This window comes from Eumetopias jubatus, unplaced genomic scaffold, assembly GCF_037043125.1.
Source record: "Eumetopias jubatus isolate StellerSeaLion01/CBP00866 unplaced genomic scaffold, mEumJub1_p1.0 scaffold_10, whole genome shotgun sequence".
In the NCBI taxonomy this organism is placed as follows: domain Eukaryota; kingdom Metazoa; phylum Chordata; class Mammalia; order Carnivora; family Otariidae; genus Eumetopias; species Eumetopias jubatus.
This window is the reverse complement of record NW_028274816.1, coordinates 60,860,507-60,880,949: the sequence shown is the minus strand read 5'-3', so window position 1 is coordinate 60,880,949 and position 20,443 is coordinate 60,860,507. Positions and strand designations below refer to the sequence as shown.

At 44.0% G+C, this 20,443-nt stretch overlaps 1 pseudogene; it reads right to left on the bottom strand.

Annotated features, from left to right (window-relative positions):
* Positions 1 to 3,940: 3,940 nt before the first annotated feature.
* LOC148163284 (large ribosomal subunit protein uL1 pseudogene) lies at positions 3,941 to 9,021 on the bottom strand (annotated as a pseudogene).
* Positions 9,022 to 20,443: the final 11,422 nt, after the last annotated feature.

The following is a 20,443-nucleotide window of genomic DNA, read 5'->3' as shown; positions in this document are numbered from 1 at the left end:
TAGTGCTTCCCTAGACAATACTCTGTAGAGTCACAAGGTAATGTAACTTGAGACGTGACAACCCAATCCATTCTTGTGAGCAACCATCTCTCCTTTTTCCCAAGGCTTTCCCCGCCTGTGTCTCCTAGAAAAGACTCCAACGAAGCTTCCCTAGACCTGTTTTAGTTTGAATCGCCTAATCTGGACTTAAACTGGGACTCTAAAGTGCTCCACCATGGCCCATAATAAAGGTGTGTGCCCCACTATATATGTGGGGCTATTGCTTTGATGCTTCTATGAAGTACATGTGGGCATATGACCATGCCGCATGTGTAATAGATACCTCAGAAGTAGGAGAAAGCTCTCCCCAATGGAGTGATATTGTAGCCCAGGTAAGAGATAGAAAAATCTATAAGATGAAAAATTAGCTTGTGGAAAACAGATGTCTTGAGGTGTACAATGGACTCCGTAGATTCAGAAAAATAATTTCTGCTTGTTTTATTTCCTAGTTGTCTACAGTATTGCAGTTGTATTTTTCCTCATTTTTGTTTCCAGCTACATAGGCATCACAACCTTTTTTTTTTTTTTTTTTTTTGCCTGAGTTGTGCAAGAGTGTCTTCACTAAACACTTGAGACAGAGAGATGGAAGGCCAATGGGTATTCAGACATTTAGCACGAGGATGTGGGCTGTGAATCTAAGTAAAACATGATGAAGACACCATCCTTAGAGAGAAAGGTAAGACCTATTAAAAGAAAATGTGAAAAACTCTTGTGGGGAGGGAACTAGAGGTGGTCCCCTTTAGTCACTGCAAAGGAACAGGCAGCTTTTGGTGGTGTCATCTGATAAATACATGTAACGGAGGGAAGGAATTGGCAAATGTGGTGGGTTTCTGAGGAGTAGGGAAGTCTTCCTTTATCTTGATGATTTAACTGAATTCCTGTTTGTTACTGAAAACCAGTTGCTATTGGATGACAATGATGACTGTGATCACACAGGCCACATCACACACACAAATCAGTGGCGCTGGATGGAGAGGGGTAAGGGATGATGCAATCATTTGGGCATAGCTTTAAAAAGTCAAGTGGTAGAGTAGCTGTTGGAGATGAAGAAGCCTTCTGGACAGTGGAATAGGCAGGGCTCAGCAAGATGTGTGCTGTGGTTGAACCCAAGCATTACTATCCCGGGGATTAAACCCCAATCAAGTTTCAATCCACCGGGTGACCCTTCAGGGAAGTTGCTGCACTGCTGTGTGGAGCCTTCCTTTAGTGAATTCCATGATCAGTATAGTCCTGTGCTCTGGCTCTGTCCATGGCACAGATTTGTTGGAGGAGTTCAACAGTGAGAAGCAGTGAACATGTCTGCTTCAAACAGTCTAGCCCATGTTTATTGACCACAGAATGAATAAAGAAGATTTGATATGTATATACAATGGAATATTAATCAGCCTAAAAAGGGATGTAACCTTGCCATTTGCCACAACGTGGATGGACCAGAGAGTATTATGCTGAGTGAAATAAGTCAGAGAAAGACAAATACCATATGATTTCACTCCTATGTAGATTTCAACCAAACAAGTGAGCAATGAGAAAGAAAAAAAGAAAGGGAGAGGCAAAGTAAGAAGCAGACTCGTAACTATAGAGGATAAGCTGATGGTTGCCAGAATGCAGGTGGTTAGGTGGATGCATTAAATAAGTGATGGGGATAGGAGTGTCCTTGTGACGAGCACTGGGTGTCTTACGGAATTGTACAATCACTATTGTACTGAAATGAATATTGCCTTGCGTGTGAACTAACAGGAATGTAAGGAAAAACCTTTAAAAAATGCTTTTTTTTTTTTAAAGATTTTATTTATTTATTTTAGAGAGAGAATGAGATAGAGAGAGAGCACGAGAGGGGAGAGGGTCAGAGGGAGAAGCAGACTCCCCGCCGAGCAGGGAGCCCGATGCGGGACCCGATCCCGGGACTCCAGGATCATGACCTGAGCCGAAGGCAGTCGCTTAACCAACTGAGCCACCCAGGCGCCCTATTCTTATATTTTTAAACCAACATATATATATTTGCATATTTTCAATAAGCATCTGTTCTGATTATGACAAGACACTGATTCCTCCCAAATCTGGAGAATCACACAGACTATTCTTATATTTTTAAACCAAATATATATATATATTTGCATATTTTCAATAAGCATCTGTTCTGATTATGACAAGACACACTGATACTGCTTGTAGGGGCACCTGAGTGGCTCAGTGGGTTATGCATCTGCCTTTGGTTCAGGTCATGATCCCAGGGTCCTGGGATTCAGCCAGCATCAGTCTCCCTACTCACTGGGGAGTTGCTTCTGTCTCTCCCACTGCCCTTTCCCCTGCTCATGCTCACTTGTTCTCTCTCTCTCTCTCTCTCAAATAAATAAAATCTTAAAAAAAAAAACAACCCAGAATTTAACAAACCCTGGTCATATAACCAAAGCTTTGACTGGAATGTCATAGCTGAGAAAAAGCTGCATAGACTCAGACATGACTCAAATAGCTATAAAGGATTAAGATTCACTTTATGGAACCGATGAAGCCCCCTTGGAAATATCAGCCTGAAACCTTCCATACAGAGTTCTCAGCAGCCTTACCAGGTCAGTAAAGAAGATCGTTTCCTAACAGGTACAGAAACCTAGAGATATTTGGGGGACCTCAAGAAGAGAGGAGTTCACCCAAATCTATAGGTGTCACAGGCAATGTCTGGTGGCAAGTATTTGGCTTGGCTTCTGGCCTGGAGAGGCTGTTAAAAGTTCATTCTAGAGGGGCGCCTGGGTGGCTCAGTTGGTTAAGCGACTGCCTTCGGCTCAGGTCATGATCCTGGAGTCCCGGGATCGAGTCCCACATCGGGCTCCCTGCTCGGCGGCGAGTCTGCTTCTCCCTCTGACCCTCTTCCCTCTCATGCTCTCTATCTCTCATTCTCTCTCTCTCAAATAAATAAATAAAATCTTTAAAAAAAAAAGTTCATTCTAGAGATTCAATATGAAATGTTCAGCAAAGCTGGTTTTAAAGAGTCTGTAAGTTAAAACTATTCTTGGTGCACTTATGTAAATAATCAGGCCACATTTTCTTGAACTAGACTTGTTTTACAATAAAATTAGTGTTAATTTGGGTGTGTTTGGTAACAGAGTGATTATAAAGAAAAATGTTTCCATAACACATCTTTGTAGATAAAAGATTTTAATACTATTCATTATAAAGCGGACTAGATCCTGATTTTTTTTCTAGTGTCGTCCAGTGCCAGGCTCCAAATCCCCATTTTGATCTTTCTCCCAAGTTTCTAACTTGGAATCATTTGAGAACTAAACCTGCCTTTTTCCCGGAAGCTCTGCAGACTTAATATAAAGGACTTGATGTAACAAAATCATCCTAATAGCTCATGTAGAGACAACCTTAGGGCTTTGGCTCAATGGGGCCCCTGCAAACATTAGCAGATGCATTTGAACAATAAACCAGGAAGATCTGTCAGGTGTTTGCTACCTGCCCTCAGTCTATCTGAAGATACTTCAAGTCTGACATCTTGATGTCTGCTCAACTGGCTACCCTTAGAAGACAAAAACTAGCTTAACATTTGATCTAATCACGAAGCACAGTTCTTCTTTTGTTTTCATATAATTGCCTCATTTAATTACACTACTTGTACCACAGGGCAATCCTTGAAAATACACCTGCATCGTTGCCTCCTGAAATGACTGACTCAGCTGACCTATTGTCAGGACTAAAATGCAGGATCAGTGATATGAAACAATATATCAGGCCAACTTTCTTTCTTTCTTTCTCTCTCTCTCTTTCTTTCTTTCTCTCTTTCTCTCTCTCTCTCTTTCTCTCTTTCTCTCTTTCTCTCTCTCTCTTTCTCTCTCTCTCTCTCTCTTTCTCTCTCTCTCTCTCTTTCTTTCTTTCTTGGTAGCACTAGGATTTATTGAACTGTGCCTTAGTACAGGTGCTGGGGCTTGCCCATGGTGCTCTTGATGTATAAAGCCCGGACATTCTGCCAATTCTTCTTGAGCAAGGACATCAGGAAATTGGCCACTAAGTGGATGTTGTACACAAGCTGCTCATCTGTCATCTTCACATGGCCCACAGCCACTGCCAGACACAGCACCTTCTTCATCTGGAATTTGGTGGTGGACTTCACTTCATCCACTTTGGCCTCCATGTTCTCATTGTGGGTCAGCAAGGAAGGGAACTTGCCAGCCTTATTCAGCCCTGGGCCCAGGATTCCTGGGATCTGCTTGATCAGAGATTCTGAGGCCAAAAAGGCATCATACTTCTTGGCCAGCTTCTAGACTCATTTCTTATTCTTGTTGAGTTTCTTCAGTGCCTCAATGTCCATGTGGGGAATATCCACTGCCTTGGCCTCATCACAGTGCTGCTGAGCCCCCAAAACACATATGGAGAACTTGGGGTGGGGAGTGGACTTAAGCCTGACGGTGCCCGAGAAGTGTTTGTCCTTCTGAGGGTCATAGTTCTTCAGGCTGATCTGCAGCTCCACCATCTCCAAAAACTTCCAGCGCTTGCGCTGGTTCCCGTGCAGGACTTCCCACACCGCCTTGTACAGGGTGTCATGGGAGATTTTGCTGCTCACGGTTCTTCGCACCGCAGTAACCGGAAAAGGGTCAGGTCAACTTTCAATATGTGAAACTCCCAAGGAAGTTAGTTGGGGGAACTGAATGGTTGTGGACAGCCTCTCTGCCCATCCCCCCCCTCCCCCCAATGTGCCACTTTGGCCTGTGGATAATTTGAGCTGAAGGTACTTGAGAACCTGCAGGCTCAAGAGGACCTTTTCTCCCTCCCTTAACCACACAGTAGAATCTAAATTGGGGGGTCTTTCCCAGAATAAGGGTTATTAACAGAGACAGAATTTATCTTAGTGAACCATCTGTAAGGTAGGACAAATATCCTATTACCAAATATGTGCTCTTATCACCCTGTGAAGTGTTTTCCCTTGCTCTGAAGTTCCAGGCCCCAGAAACTTTTGCCTGAGTTCAGGATGACACTTGCACCTCGTCTTGCCTGACATTCTTAGAATTTCCACGTCTATGTGGATTCCCTGTATGTACACCTATTTAATTTGTCTCTTTTTAACTGCCTCCTGTCAATTTGACTTAGTCCAGCTGGAAGGATCTTTGAGCAGACAAGAATTCTTGTTCTCTGACAGAGGGTTTTAATGCCTCAGTTCCTGGCATCTTATGTCAAGTATCAAAGAAGGGGAGCAGTAAGAAGTACTTCTACAGGAGTTGGTGTTTTGAGTTCAGTTTTTGTCACTATTTCAGAAGGTTCCTTATTTCCTGTATGGTTACTATCTTGTCGCTGTTTCCTTTAAAAGCTTCTCAATACCAGTGAAAATATATATCCCACTTGGTTTGTTTAGTTTAATAGTTGGCCCTCTCCAGGTGGGTGCCTAAGTATACAAATTAGGTAGTTTAAAGGGTCCTCATTGCGGCCACTTGAGCATTAAGATCATCTTTAGTATAATTTTCTTTTTTTTTTTTTTAAAGATTTCATTTATTTATTAGAGAGCGAGCGAGAAACAGCACCAGAGGGGAGAGAGTCAGAGGGAGAAGCAGGCTCCCCACTGAGCAGGGAGCCCGAAGTGGGGCTCCATCCCGGGACTCCGGGATCATGACCCGAGCCGAAGGCAGTCGCTTAACCAACTGAGCCACCCAGGCGCCCTAGTATAATTTTCTATTTATTTAGATCCTTACGAATAGGTCATCCATGTGTGTAAACAGGAGTCCCACCAGATTGTTGAAAGGTGGTTCCCCATTCCTTTCTTCCCCATTGTGATGCTTTATTTTCCATCCTAATGGGTTGAAATGCTCAGCAACACCTCAGGGGATTTATCTAAAAATGAATGTGGCAGAGCGATCTTGCTCCCTCAGGTGTCACCCTGGAGATGGTGGATTGTATTTTGTGTCTTGGTTTTCTCTGGAGTTAGCCTGGCTAAATTCCAAGTGCTCAGCATGCTAAGGGGCTGATTCTTCTATGCTTCCCTGGATGGAGCACCCGAATTATTTGTGTCGTGAACGGGAATCCCCGTGGGATGGCTGCTGGGTGCTGAAGTTGACTCTGCCAGGCTCTACCGAGGGAACTAATATCCTTTGTGTCTGAATTCATTCAGAATCTCATCTACAGAATGCAACAAGCATTTAAATGGGCCACATTGTGAAGAATTTTAAATTTCTAAGATGCTGTTGCATCTGTGCCACAGACTTGCAATTTGTGCTTCTTCTGACTCTAAAGTGTATTGTGGCCCATGCAGTATTATAAAAGAAAATCACCTTCCTTTTAGTAGAGTCATAAGCGAATGCCAATGATTTTTTAACATTCACACTAATGCGGTGCAAGTGGAGAGCAAGATCAGACACACAATTTCCCATTCGTGGCCAAAAAAACAACTTCAACAACACAAGGACAGAACCAGAACTAAGTAGTCTCTCAGATTATGTAAACTCGTATAAACATCACCAAAATGTGTTTCTGATGAAACTCAAAGCAAGTAACAAGAAATTTCTCTGGTGTCATCACATGCCAAGTTATCTACCAAGAGAGGTCCGTGCAGCCAGATGCCTATTTCTCTCACTGAAAAATGAAAGCACCATACTCGAGACTTCTTTCACATTTTTCCTTCATAGTCTTCTTAAACTTAACTTTTTGATATGCACATTCTTTTTAAACTAATCTTTTAATGCATTGTTTCTTGGTTCATGACAATTTAATTCCAAATTTTATTTTGTACCTTTAAAACAGAACAACTGCTTTAAAAAAAACGTTTTGTGTTGTGTGTGTGTGTGTGTGTGTGTGTGTGTGTGTGTGTGTGTTTGTTTTGTTTTTTAAGATAGAGACTGCCTGTGAGTTTGGGGGTGAGGTGTAAAGGGAGAGGAGGGAATCTTCAGCAGATACCGTACTGGTCCCAGATCCAGAGTCAGAGCTTGGTCTCAGGACCCTGAGATCATGACCTTAGCTGAAACCAAGAGTTGGAAGCTTAACCAACTGAACCACCCGAGCACCCCCACTTTTTAATATTTTCATTCCAGTTAACATCAAGTGTTTTCTTAGTTTCTTGTATACAATATAGTGATTCCACAATTCCATACATCAACCAGAGTTCATCAGGACAGGTGCACTCCTTAATCCCATCCCCTATTTAAGCCTTCCCCGTACCAACCTTCCCTCTGCTCACTTTCTCTTTCTCTCAAAATCTTAAAAAATAAATTAAAAAAGTGTATCTCTTTCTGAGCATGAGTCCTGTCCATGTGCTACTTCAATAAGTTTACTAAGTTGCACCATAGGACATGGCAAGAATTCTTTCTTACCGTTGGGAAGGATCCCACAATTTTGTTACCAAAAAAACCCGAGCCAGTTGCTATTCCTTCAAAAATTTAATGCACAAAGCATGAGTTTTGACTGAAAAGAAATATCACCTTTATTCAGGAGGCCAGCCACTTGGGAAGAAGACAGACTCAGGTCCAAAAACCAGCTCCAAGGGCTCTGTCAGGCCTTCGGATTTAAAGGGAACTCGAGGGCAGTTAATCAGTAGGAGGGGAGCAGGGTAGTCTGAAACACTTCTTGATTGCCCGCAGACTCACTGGTGCCACCTACAGATGTTATGGAGGTGCTTGGAGGTTGGGTGTGGCTGCCCCAGGGGGAGGTTGTGCAATAAGGTTTGATTACCAGTCTTTCTAGGAAACAATGCATGATGTATAATTATACATCACTCACACGGGCTAAAGGTGCAAGGTGCAAGTCTACTAAGTTGGCCAGAGGGGGGTCAAGGCACGGCTTCACTGTAAGTTAAAAAAATGTCCTCTAGGTTTATTCTGTGGCTGCAAATGAAATTATTTCCTTCTGTTGTGAGACTGATATATATATATACCAAGAAAAATTAGATGGGAGACTTCTGTTGATGAGGGAGGAGAAGGCAAACTGAGGAGGGCTCCTGGGGGGCTCCTGGGCGGCTCCGTCATTAAGCGTCTGCCTTCGGCTCAGGTCATGATCCCAGGGTCCTGGGATCGAGCCCCGCATCGGGCTCCCTGCTCCGCGGGAAGCTGCTTCTCTCTCTCCCACTGCCCCTGCTTGTGTTCCCTCTCTCGCTGTGTCTCTCTCTGTCAAACAGATAAATAAAATCTTAAAAAAAAAAAAAAAAAGGCAAACTGAGGACAAAGCACAAGCGGATGCCCTGCAACCCTCCCAACCCCCACTCCCAGGTGGGATATGTGTGATATTCCTCAGGCACTCCTGGCTGCCCTAAAGCTAAGGGAAGGAAAAACAAATGGTTAATTTACAGAGATTACAGTCCTGCAAGGCAGGAGTTTCCCTCAGTTTACAAATGTTTTATTCATTTACAAGAAAAAGCATTCTTATCAAGAACATAACTTCGAGATGAAAACTCCCAACTGTCTTAATGCTAATGCTTTACTAGGGGGAAAGACAACCTTAACTTGACAATCGCAAGGCCTCCAGTATTTTGTACGTCCTCTTTAGCATATGAAAGTTCTTTTGAAAACCTACCTCCCTTTTCCTTATCTCAACTCCCTAGTATATATTCAGTGGCCCCTCACAACCCTGGTGATTCAGCTCTTTCTGCCAATGGGTCTTGTCCCTGAGTTTTTGAGTAAGACCACCGTTTTGCACCAAAGACATCTCAAGATTTGGTCATTGGCTCCGGACCTCACCCCACCAAACCTCACCTATATTCCCAAACTTCATCATATGGTGCCCAAACTCGGGGCTTTGAGTCTTTTCACTTGGATTCTGAGCCACGGTGCAGGCTTGGTGAGTATTTTCTCTCCTCTTCCTTACTCTTACTCCAGGGGCTTTTCAAGGTGTATGGTCTTATTGGAACACTTTTCAAGTCAGTTGCTCAGGCTGCAATCCTCTAGCTTGTGGCTTCTCTATGGAGAGGAGAAAGCCTGCCTTGTGGCTGGAAGTTAGGACCGTGCCTGGGATGGTCATAAGACCCAGAAATTTGATGCCCTCTCTTTATTCCTGTCCTTACTCAACGTCATCCATCTTGGGCACAGGACAGCCACCTAAGTCACCGGGATGACTACCAATCTTAAGACTCCTATGTAAGGTTTCCTCCTCATTGGTCTAATGTGATCCCTTCCACATCCCTGGTCTAGCTGCTTCCGACTGAGACCTCCACTGGGAGCCAGCGAAACTGATGAGGGAGCAGAAGGCCAGCTGGAAGACAAAGCACAAGCTGACACCCTGCATCCCCGACCCCCACTCCTGGGTGGGATATGTGTGACATTCCTCCTGGAAGCGCCTCCAGCCCACTTGACAAGTCCTTGAAACAGGCAGAGTGACATTCCTCTAGGGGCTCAACTGCCTGGATGGTAGTACTTCGCCAAGGGCAAAAGACAATCTTAGCCCAACCCCCAGGGTCCCGTAAGTCTACTTTAACATACAAAAGTTTCCTTTGGAAACTTCCTTTATCTCTATCCCCCCCATACATATTGGCAATCATTCCCCAAGTGTATGACCCACTGATACGCATCTAAAGGGTCTCATGACCAGGTTTTATTAGACAGTAATAAGCAACTTTTCCCCAACGACAGCTAGCCCCTTCAAGGTCCTGGAAACCTTGCTTCCAAATTCCTTAGAGACAGACTAGCCCTAACCCCTTTCCAACGTACTGGTATATAATAGGCTACTCCTCATGACCCTGGTGAAGCTTTTTCTACCTACAGGTCCTGTCCCCGGGCTTTAAAATCACCTTTTTGGACAAAAGACATCTCAAGAATTCTTTCTTGGTCATTGGCTTCAAACCCTAATGTTCTTGCCTACATCATTAGTGCCTTACTAGAGGGAAAAACAACCTTAACTTGACAATCACAAGGCTCTAGTAATCTTGTAGGTCCTCTTTAGCATATCATATGAAAGTTCTTTTGAAAACCTCTCTTCTTCCCTACCCTCAACTCCCAAGTATATAATCAGCACAACCCCAGTGCAGCAGCTCTTTTCTGCCCACAGTTCCTGTCCCGGGCTTTAATAAAACCCCACCATTTTGCACCAAAGACCTCACCCCACCAAACCTCACCTACATTCCAGAACTCCATCAAAACCAGTCCCCGATTGAATTAAAACCCACCTGGGGACCATTTCCTAGGGAAGTTGGCTATAAAGACTACATGTGTTGGAATGTCTCTTGGATCATAATGGATTTCTATCTTTACTATTTTGTGTTAATGTCCTCTACTAACTACTTAAGTTACAAAATTGGGTAATTTCCCCTTGTAAAACTTTTCTAGTGTTTTCCATGGGTTGAAAGTCACAGGGCATGAGACGGCAAGGCGGTATTTCCATCCATTCACCAGGTACCCATCTATGGCCTAGGTTGGGATGCGGAAGGGGAAGGATGCTGGCATTCCTACTCCGGGGGAGGGGGGCAGGAATGCCTTTGTGGTAAGGCAGAACGGTAATCAGTTGCCATTTTTGTTTGAGGGACACCTCTGGCCGCTTTTGACACACGGAACCTCTGACATACCCTGCGTGGGACACCACCTGGGAGTCTAGGGAGATTTTGTTAATGGGCCTTCTCTACTTCTCTAGGAGCATGGCCTTAGTAGGCTTCTTCAGTTCCCAAGGACTCTCCCTTGGGATACCTTTTAACCCACTGGAAACCATGTGGATTGTAAAATTTAAGAAAGGTACTGCATGGCCTTAATGGGATCTATCAGTTAGATCTCTTCTGCAGGAAACAGGGAAAATAGACATAGGTACCCTAGGTCCATCCCAGGCTCTCAGGGCTCTAAGTCAGGACCTGAACCTAAGGGCCTATTGCAGAACATGTTTGGTCGTAACCCGACCAGTAAACTCCCTCCTGATGTATTGGATGATAATTATCTAAATAGGCCTCCTCCAAATAAACCTAGGTTACAGGTTGCTGGAGGAAATAGGCCATCCCGGATAAAGGGGACTCTGCACCCCCTCCCTGTTCCTCCTCCTAAGAGATGTGGGGGCTTCTTCCTCACTCATTTCCCAGATTAATGGCTCTAATTGGAGCCAGCTGTGGTTAGTCTACCACAGGACGGGGACTTTAAGGAACATTCCCAAGCAGCTACTGAAACTCCCTTTGTTTTGGGGGAAATTCCCTGTCTTTTCTGGCCTCTCATGGACTTCCTAATTCCACTTGTTGGTGGAAAAAAGCATGGCGCCTGACCATGTGTCCCAGTGGATCTTTAGAATTGGGAACCTTCTTTCTGCATTCTGGCAGCACTTCCCCTCTTCTGTCTTCCCTCCCCCTCCTCCTATTTCTGCACCACCCTGGGTGCAGCCTGAATAACTGGCTTCTATACCATCCTCAGTGCCTCCAGCATCATTGCCGCCGCCTCCTATCCGGCCATCAAGGAGCAAAGAAGAGCACCCCCTGGACTTAACACCACCACTTCAGATTTCCCCACCAAGTGTCCCAGGTAAAAATTGACAATGGGGAGGATCCAGGTGGAACATATTCGGTATTTAAACTAATTTGTTAGGGGCGCCTGGGTGGCTCAGTCGGTTAAGCGACTGCCTTCGGCTCAGGTCATGATCCTGGAGTCCCGGGATCGAGTCCCACATCGGGCTCCCCGCTCAGCAGGGAGTCTGCTTCTCCCTCTGACCCTCTTCCCTCTCGTGCTGTCTCTCATTCTCTCTCTCTCAAATATATAAATAAAATCTTTAAAAAAAATAAACTAATTTGTTGATTTAATTAAGATAGACATGTCTTTAAAGTTACTGGCATTAAATATGAAACTTTTATTCTGTTGAGGTTTGCTGAAGGTCAAATAAGCTCTTGCTACCTCTGTTGCAGTTTGTTAGCAAAAAGATGACTTACAATGATGGTTATCTTGTCTGTCTCAAAATTTTCATGGGTAATTGTTAAGGTAGCTTTCAAAGTCTTTGGTAACCTGGAACTTTAAAGTTTTGGTTGGATGATAAATGGGATTGAGTCTGTTGGACGTCGAGTTTTATTTCAAATGAGATAAAATACTAAAGCATTGATTACCGAATGTAGGCTTGTGCTTTTGACTTCTTATTGCAAAGGAACTAAGGATACTTGAATCTGTTGGTAAACATGCTTTGTGCTTAACTGATTCATAAATTTGCTGTCTAAAGAGTTCTGGTGTAACAGTTCACCATTGATTACTACTTAGTCTTCACTGGAGACTAAGGTTTCGAAGAGTTCAAAATTCTGCTAAATGTAATTAAGGCTGATAGAACTAAGAAAAGCAACTCTGTGCATAAGAAAGATCAAGGAATGGGAATACATTTTTGTTGAAGGGTAAAAGAAAGTAATTTTGTCCTAAATGAGAGTGGTTCTTGGGAGAGAAATGGCCTGGGACAAAACCTGAATTCAAAGGAAAGTTGTAGAAGGTTGTGCAGGGAAATCTTTGGAAACTCATTTTAGGTGTGGTCAGAGTAGACTAAGACTGATATGAATGGATTTTAAAGTACATTGGTATAAGATTGAAAGTCCGCTTTCTTGCTGTTAAAAAGAAAGTTTTCATGACTTGTTGGTCTGCTCTTAATAAGAAAATGTAAACAGTTGTTTTCTCTTTGCCTGCGCAGAAAAACCAGTTTCTTATGTTTTGCCTTCATCAGGTCTTTAAGGATCCCTAATCCTTTTTAGGTGTGTGCTTTAAAACTTTCTAAGGTGTTAACAAACTTCCCCAAGATTTAAATCATAAAACAGTCTTGTTGACTAGGTTTGTTTGCTTGGTATGTTACCTCTGGTATAAGGTCATCATCACTTGATATTCTGATTATTGAAGTGTTGTGTCTCACAAAAATAACGGAATTTCCTGTGAGTTGCATCATAATGAACTCTCAGATCATTAACAATATCCATTTCTGAGTTCTTGTCATTTCGAATTGTTACTCTCTTGCAAAATAAGTTTCATCTGCAAGGAGGTTCATATAAAGGACTTTTAGAACAAATAGAGGTATTCAGTATCTTTAAGATCAAAACTGAATGGGTAAGAATTTCCAGAACTAACTAAAAAGATGATTATAGTTTTGTGACTCTTGAAACATCGATGGTTCTCTAATGTTTGCTCTTCCAGATTAAGGAAACTTTCTCTTAAGATATCTACGACTCACAAGAATGTGACAAAGTATTCATCTGTGAACAAATTAAAGCATTTAATTTCTCTCTCTACCCGAACCCTCTGAAATTCAAAAGGTCTCAGTAAGTGTTTTTTTTTTTTTTAAGATTTTATTGATTTATTTGACAGAGACACAGCGAAAGCAGGAACACAAGCAGCGGGAGCGGGAGAGGGAGAGGCAGGCCTCCCGCCAAGGAGGGAGCCCGATGTGGGACTCGATCCCAGGACCCTGCGATCACGACCTGAGCCGAAGGCAGACGCTTAACGACTGAGCCACCCAGGCGCCCCCTCAGTAAGTATTCTTTCTTTCATGGCAGTCATAGTCATTTGCAGGAGTTCAGTAAGAATCTGTTCTCCTCCTAACAGGACACCATGAGAAACATCGGTTATTTTACCAAAGGAACATCATATTTGAGAGACATGCATAGACTCAGATATGACCAAACAGCTTGAAAGAACTAAGGTTAACTTTATGAAATCTGGAGCCATAAAGCCACTTGGAAATGTTGGCCTGATACCTTGCTTACAGATTTCCCAGAAGCCTTAGCCAGTGAGTAAAGAATGTCACATCCTGGCAGGTGCAGGAACCTCGGGATATATTGGGCACCTCATGAAGAGGGATCTGCCCACATCTGCAGGTATTGCAGTCATGTCTGATGGCAAGTACTCGGCTTGGCTTCTGGTCTGGAGAGGCTACTGAGAGTTCAACCTAGAGATTCCTTATAAGAAGTTCCAGCAAAGCAAATTCTAAAAGATCTTATGTGGTCAGTCATTATTCTTGCTGAGCTTATGTAAATAAGTACGCCAAATTTGTTAAAACTGGACTTGTTCTGAAAGTGAATTCATCTTGATTTGCCTTTCTCTGGGAATAAGGGTGATTTTAGAGAGAAATTGTTTCTTTCTTTTTATTTATTTATTTTTTATTTATTTGACGGAGAGAGACACAGCGAGAGAGGGAACACAAGCAGGGGGAGCGGGCGAGGGAGGAGCAGGCTTCCCGCGGAGCAAGCAGGGAGCCCGACGCGGGGCTCGATCCCAGGACCCGGGGATCATGACCTGAGCCGAAGGCAGACGCTTAACGACTGAGCCACCCAGGCGCCCCGAGAGAAATTACGTTTCAGTAACACATCTTTGCAGATGTTAAATCCTGGTTCTGATTGTCTTTGAATGTTACTTGCCTAAGCCAGATAACCCGAGGTAAACCTCAGGAAGATTGTCACACTAGTTCTTGCACAGACAACCTCCTTGCTTGTTATTCTGTGGGATAATAACAGGACCCCATGAGCATACGATTATTCGAACAGCTGAAAAATGGAATTGATTCCCCAACAATTGTATATCTCATCTAGCACATTGACCAACTCTGTGAGGCTTGGAAGGACTAAATCTCTCCTTAAAAACTGGAGCGTCCCCCACTCCATGGGGTTAACTATGGACTTGAGATAATGGATGACCACACTTTCTCTGATTGGATTGGATGATGCACTTGGGGATACCCTTATCTATTGAGACGAGTCTTCTACCACTTGCTAGTGATTCCTTGTAATTAGGATATCCTTAAGACTAGACCTCAAACAAAGAGGGTTCTTTGATGGTTTTATTCCTTAGTAATATTTGTCCCAGGAACTACCTCTGTTGATGGAACACTACAAGTGGAGGCTTAGCCAGCTATTACCAGGAGCCTCAGAGCTCACAATGGGACAGTCCCTGACTGTAATGATTTCACATCAGGTTCAGAGTGTCTTAGAGAACAAAAGCCACCAATAGATGATGGGAGGCCAACTTATTAAATACCAGACTGTGCTTATAGATATGCCTGAAATATACTTAAAACCTATCAGACTTTAAATCTAGCTTTGCTAGTGCCTGACCCTGACCATCGTACCTCTGTAGAGCATAACTGTTCAGAGGTTACTGATCTTGTTTATTCTAGTCAACCAGCTGTAAGAGATTCCCCTATCAAAACTGCAGATGACAGTTGGTTTACTGGTGGCAGTAGTTTCATGGAAAAAGGAAATAAAAGCTGGGTATGCTATAGTGCTCACTTGTGCTTTGCAATTGCCAAAGTCTTAAAAATTAATATTTGTACTGACTCCAAATATTGCTTTCCTAATTTGGAAGAAAAGGGGATTATTATTAAGCCATAACTCCCCAGTCAAATATGGACCTGAAATGACTACTCTTCTTGAGGCTGTACACCTCCCTAAGGAGACAGCTACACTTTAAAGGACATCCAAAGGTGGGGCGCCTGGGTGACCGAGTTGGTGAAGCGACTGCCTTCGGCTCAGGTCATGATCCTGGAGTCCCGGGATCGAGTCCCGCATCGGGCTCCCTGCTAAGCAGAGTCTGCTTCTCCCTCTCACCCTCCTCCCTCTCATGCTCTCTGTCTCTCATTCTCTCTCTCAAATAAATAAATAAAATCTTAAAAAAAATAAAAAAAAATAAAGGACATCCAAAGGATATGACCTTAGAATCTAAAGGAAACAATTTGGTAGAACATGTAGCCAAGGAGACAGCAGAAAATAAACAAATATCAAGTCTTTTCTCCAGTAAAGTCCATAAGTCCAGTCTATTCAGACCAAGAAATTCACATAGCCCAGGAACAAGGATATTAAAAAATGAACAGGACTGGCTTGTTGATCATGAAGGAAAAGACCGTTATACCCAAAAATAACCAATGGAAGGTAATACGGGGTTTACACCAGGCTACTGATTTGTGTAGAAAGGCCACAGAAGTGACAACAAACAGTTTGCTAAGAAAAATTGTCCCTAGATTTCGACTCCCTTGGTCCCTACAAAGTGACAACAGACTGTCTTTTACTACACAAATCCAAAAGATGGCCCTCCAAAACTGAATAGCCCTTGATAACTTTTTAAAATTTTATTTATTTATTTATTTGACAGAGAGAGAGAGAGAGAGAGAGAGAGAGAGAGAGAGAGAGAGACAGTGAGAGAGGGAACACAGGCAGGGAGAGCAGGAGAGGGAGAAGCAGGCTTCCCGCGGAGCAGGGAGCCCGATGTGGGGCTTGATCCCAGGACCCTGGGACCATGACCTGAGCCGAAGGCAGACGCTTAACTGACTGAGCCACCCAGGCGCCCCGCCCTTGATTTCTTGACTGCAGTTAAAGGAGGTCCAGAATTAGATGACTGTCTTCTAATGGTACCCGGTGACCATGTGGCTCTAATTTGTGTCCATGGCTTCCCTCAGGCTGGATAGGCCACTGTACTCTGGGTTTTGCCTGGATGCACAGAGCACTATTAAAACCATTACCAACCCAGCCAACCTTCTAAATATATTTTTGTTTCTTTAATTAATTAATTTATTTGACAGCACAAGCAGGGGGAGCAGGAGAGGGAGCCTGATGTGGGGCTCCATCTCAGGACCCTGAGGTCATAACCCAAGCTGAAGGCAAATGCTTAACAAGTGAGCCACACGGGCACTCCTAAGCTTATGAATTTAAAACAATGGTGAACATGTTCTTTGCCTCATAGGTATGGCCCCCTAATTTTTTTTTCCCTCTTTGGGACTGGAGGCTGTTGTTTGACACATGAAAGCTTTCTTTCTTTCTTTCTTTGAGAGAGAGAGAGAGAGAGAGAGAGAGAGCATGAGAGAGGGGAGGGTCAGAGGGAGAAGCAGGCTCCCTGCCGAACAGGGAGCCTGATGCGGGACTCAATCCCAGGACTCCAGGATCATGACCTGAGCTGAAGGCAGTTGCTTAACCGACTGAGCCACCCAGGCGCCCCGACACATGAAAGCTCTTAATAAGTACACAACCAAAGCCCTGAATGACACTCAAATAGCATTTCTCTACTAAATACTAAAGTAACACAAATGTATAAAGCAATTTTACAAAATAGAAAGGCGTAAGATGTTGTAATTGCTGCACAAATCACCAAAACAAAATGCTGTGTATGTGGCCCAGCTGACCACAAAAGTATTTCTGGGTTCCTAACAGACATGGACACTCAAATTGGTGCTTTAAACAATCCCTCTCTTTCCTTTAATGCTCAGGTAAACTCCTGGACTCAGAAGACTTTTGTCAACTCTCAAAGGATTCTTATTTGGGCTTTTTGTTTTGTTATTCTAGTCATGTTTTGGCTGTTTTCTCCCGTGTCTCCCCATTGGTGCCAAGACTCCTTAACTGTCATAACTTGAAGCCCACAGATGGCCCTTTCCCCTCGGGATAGCCACACATGCAGTCTCCCTTGGATTCAGCTGCCTCTGCTTTCATAACTCATATCTATATAAGCCCCAACTGACCAACGTTGACCCATAGGTAGGGACATCTCTATGTACCTACTCAGCAGGAAGAAGTTAAAAAAGATGAGGACTTGCACTCTCAGCAAACTTAAAGATTTAAGGGTCAAAACTGTTGGGGGGGGGCGTGGTGGGAATGATGTGGGAAACAAAGGCAGAAGAAAAATCATTGTCTTTCCTTACTATCTACAGCCCATTGACAAGTCCTTGAAACTGGAAGAGTGACCTTCCTCCAGGGACTCAACTGCCTCCAACTTAATACTTTGCCAAGGGCAAAAGGCAATCTTAGCCCAGCCCCAGGATCCTGTAAACATCTCCTTTAACATACAGAAACTCCTTTGGAAACTTCCTTTATCTCTACCTGGCAAAATACATGTTGGCAATCAACCCTTTCTCTCTGCCAGCCCCCTGTGGGCTCACTGGTGGGTGGCAGTGTCCACATAGACCCCATTCCAAGTACTGTCCCTGCAAACATAGGATCCACCGATAACACATCTGAAGGGTCTCATGACTGAGTTTTTACTAAACAGTGATAAATGACCTTTCCTAACAATAGCTAGCTCCCTCAAGGTCCTGGAAACCCTGTTTCCAAAATACCTGGGAGGCTTAAGCTATCCTTAACCCCCTCCCAACTCCAAAGTATATAATGAGCCCCTCCTCACGGCCCCGGTGCAGCTCTTTTCTGCCCACAGGTCCTGTCTCTGTGCTTTAATAAAACCACCTTTTTGCACCAAAGACGGGTCAAGAATTCTTTTTGGCTGTCAGTTTTGAACCCTGATGTCTTTTCTACATCATTTATTGGGAAGAGAGATGATACCAGAAATTAACTTTTTAGATCATAAAGAGTTGCCTGCATGGAACGGTAAGCCGTTGTTTGACATACATTTCCTCTTTCCTGTGAATGTATGTCCCCTGTTTTGAAATTCTACGTCCCACTTCCTCTGTCACAGGGGCATGAAAGCTTCAAACACCTTCAGCTTCAGTCAGTCTTTGAGCCTCATGTCTTTCAGTTTCCCATAATTAAAATTTTGTTTTTATCTTGTCAGACTGTCTTACATCGTTTTAATTATTAGAGTGGCCAAAGAATTGAGAATGGAGCAAGAAAAACAAATTTTCCACTCCTAACATTCATTTCTGTTGTATGAACTGACCTCCATGCTTTAGACCCAAAATATAATGTGAAGACAGAGTTGGGGATAAAGAACAGCAGCTTTATTGCTTTGCCAGCAAAGGAGGCTGCAGCAGTCAGGGTCTTCAAAACCGCAAGCCCACCCAGAGGAAGGGGTTGGGCTTTTGTAGGGAAATGCAGGATCTAGCCGGTTTCCACAGGAATTGTGTCTTGTGTTGCCAGCCCTGTTCATCACGTTGTCAGGGTGGAAGAAGGTTCCCGAAACAAAGATTCCCTTCCCGCCTGAGGAAGGAAGAGGGAAGGGTTGATGCAGGGGAGCTTTGGAGGGGAGAGGAATAACCTGAAACATTAATGCAGCCATTTGGATCTTTGTTCAACTTGATGCTTTTAAGTGGTTTCTGTTTCAGTCACCAGGACAACTATAGGAAGACCACTTCATATTTTACAGTGAGAAACCACTCAGTATTTTCTAGAATGGGTAAAATAAAAAGGATAAAACACCAAATTTCAGGGAGAATGTTGAGGAATTAGAATTCTCATACATTGCTGATGGTATGGTAAAAGTGCATTCAGTTTGGAAAACCGTTTTGGAGTTACATATGAAAACAAACATTCACCTAATGAAGGGGAGCATTTTGTCACCCTAAAATAGGTCTCTGGCCTAGAGATTATATTAGGCTGGTATTTCTTTTTTTTAAGATTTTATTTATTCAAAGGGCGCCTGGGTGGCTCAGTTGGTTAAGCGACTGCCTTCGGCTCAGGTCATGATCCTGGAGTCCCGGGATCGAGTCCCGCATCGGGCTCCCTGCTCAGTGGGGAGTCTGCTTCTCCCTCTGACCCTCCCCATCTCATGCTCTCTATCTCATTCTCTCTCTCAAATAAATAAATAAAATCTTTAAAAAAAATAAAAAAAAGATTTTATTTATTTGTTTGAGACACAGATACAGAGAGCATGAGCAGTGGGAGAGGCAGAGGGAGAGGGAGAAGCAGACTCCCTGCTGAGCCAGGAGCCCGGTGCGGGGCTCGATCCCAGGACCCTGGAATCATGACCTGAGCCGAAGGCAGACGCTGAACCATCTGAGCCACCCAGGCGCCCCTTGGCTGCTATTTTTTTTTTTTTTTAAGATTTTATTTGACAGAGACACAGCAAGGGAGGGAACACAAGCAGGGGGAGCGGGAGAGGGAGAAGCAGGCTTCCCGCGGAGCAGAGAGCCCGATGGAGGGCTCGATCCCAGGACCCTGGGACCATGACCTGAGCCGAAGGCAGACGCTTAATGACTGAGCCACCCGGGTGCCCCTAGGCTGGTATTTTAAAAAAGGGTAGATAAAGGAAAGGTTCTGAAACCCAGAATGTTCCCCTTTGTGAGAGACATTTACATTTATAAGGGAAAACTTCATTTGTAAGGGGGTATCCTTCTGTGTAGCCCAAAGAGGGAGAATGTATCAGTCTCCAGAAACTGATCAGTGGAGAAGGCATGGATCTAAATCTGCTCACAACCACAGCCTTGGTCACCGGGCTTGGCCTGGTCACCTCCCCAAATGCTTCCCAATAGGATCACGTGTGGAGTTTCAAAAAGGATCACATCTGCTGCCCTCCCCCTCAGTTTCTGTCAGTTGGTTTGACTGAAAACTACAGTGTTGTGTTAATTAAGGGCTCCAGGTGATTCTAAGTGAGGCCAGGGTTAAGCCTGAGGACTTGAGGTGAGAGCGGGCTCTGGCTCAAGGAGAGGTACCAGGGTCTCTGCCACGTGAGTCTGGGAGGGTCCGGTCCATGCAGCACAGTGTTTCTAGGCTGTAGCTGGATTTGTGGGCGTCTGTGGGAGGGGAGGCCCCCTGAAAGCAAGGAAGGAAAAGTCAAGGATTAGTCTCCCCGTAGGAGCTCAGAGAGTTTTTGAATAGCTCCTGACACAAAGGACGAGGAAGTTGGGCTTTTTCTGCATTTCAGGGTTCCGCCTT